Source organism: Sturnira hondurensis, unplaced genomic scaffold (assembly GCF_014824575.4).
Source record: "Sturnira hondurensis isolate 20B ecotype Veracruz unplaced genomic scaffold, ASM1482457v3 Scaffold0004271, whole genome shotgun sequence".
NCBI lineage: Eukaryota > Metazoa > Chordata > Mammalia > Chiroptera > Phyllostomidae > Sturnira > Sturnira hondurensis.
The window spans coordinates 8082780-8084170 of NW_028076902.1; the positions used below are offsets into that span (position 1 = coordinate 8082780).

At 32.6% G+C, this 1391-nt stretch overlaps 1 non-coding gene across 1 annotated transcript; it reads right to left on the minus strand.

The window, feature by feature from the left end:
• Window positions 1–436: 436 nt before the first annotated feature.
• Window positions 437–538, minus strand: LOC118986495 (U6 spliceosomal RNA). The gene has a single exon (XR_005066391.1). It is a non-coding gene; the product is annotated as a U6 spliceosomal RNA (small nuclear RNA).
• Window positions 539–1391: the final 853 nt, after the last annotated feature.

Sequence of the window (1391 nt, forward strand, 5' to 3'; positions counted from 1 at the left end):
TGAATTAATAAGAAAACGTGACCAATATATATGCTGTTTAAAACGGACACATCAGAAAAAAAATTCACATAGGCTGAAAGTGTAAAAATATTCCATGCAAGTGGAAACAAACAAACAAACCAGCTGGAGTAGCAATACTTACATTTGACAAAATAAACTTCAAAACAAAAGCTATAATAAGAGACAAGGAAGGTCACTACATAACAGAAAGGTCACTACATCACCACAGAAATACAAAGTATTGTAAGAAATTGCTATGAACAACTATATACCAAGAAATTGGGCAACCTGGGTGAAATAGATAAATTTCTAGAAACATACATTCTTCCAAAATTCAATCAGGAAGAATCAGAAAACCTGAATAGACCAATAACAACTAGCAAAATTAAAGAAGTAATCAAAGAACTCCCAGCACACAAGAGTCTGGACTGGGTGGCTTCACATGTAAATTTTATCAAACATTCATCCTTGCACAGGGGCCATGCTAATCTTCTCTGTATGGTTCCAATTTTAGTGTATGTGCTGCAAAAGTGAGCACTTATCAAACATTCAAAGAAGGACTAACACCTATCCTTCTCAAACTATTCCAAACAGTTCAAGAAGAGGGAAGCCTCCCAAACTCTTTTTATGAGGGCAGAATTATCATAATCCCCAACCAGGAAAAGATAGGACAAAGAAAAAAATTACAAGCCAATATCTCTGATAAACATAAATACTAAAATCCTCAACAAAATATTAGCAAACTGGATCCAGAAAAAAACATTAAAAAGACCATACACCATGATCAAATGGGATTTATTCCAGAGATGCAAGGATGGTACAATATTCACAAATCAATAAACATGATACATCACATAAATACAATGAAAGACAAAAATCACATGATCATACCAACAGATGAAGAAAAACATTTGGTAAAACCTAGCACCATTTATGATAAAAACACTCAGCAAAGTAGAAATAGAGGGAGTATATCTCAATATAATAAAGGCCATATACAAAAAAACCCTACTGCTAACATTATACTCAATGGGCAAAAACTAAAACACTTTTCTTAAGAACGGGATCAAGACGAGAGTGTCTGCTTTTACCATTCTTACTCAGCATAGTTCTAGAAGTCCTAGTCACAACAATCAGACAAGAAGAAGAAATAAAAGGTATCCAAATTGGAAAGAAGGAAGTAAAACTGCCATGATTCTCAGATGACATAATGTATATAGAAAACCCTAAAAACTTCACCAAAAAATTACTAGATCTAATAAATAAATTTGGCAAAGTAGCAGGATATAAAATTAACATTTAGAAATCAGTGGCATTTCTATACATTAATAATAAACTACAGAAAGAGAAGCAAAGAAAATAATCACATTTGCTATTGCAACAGAAAAATA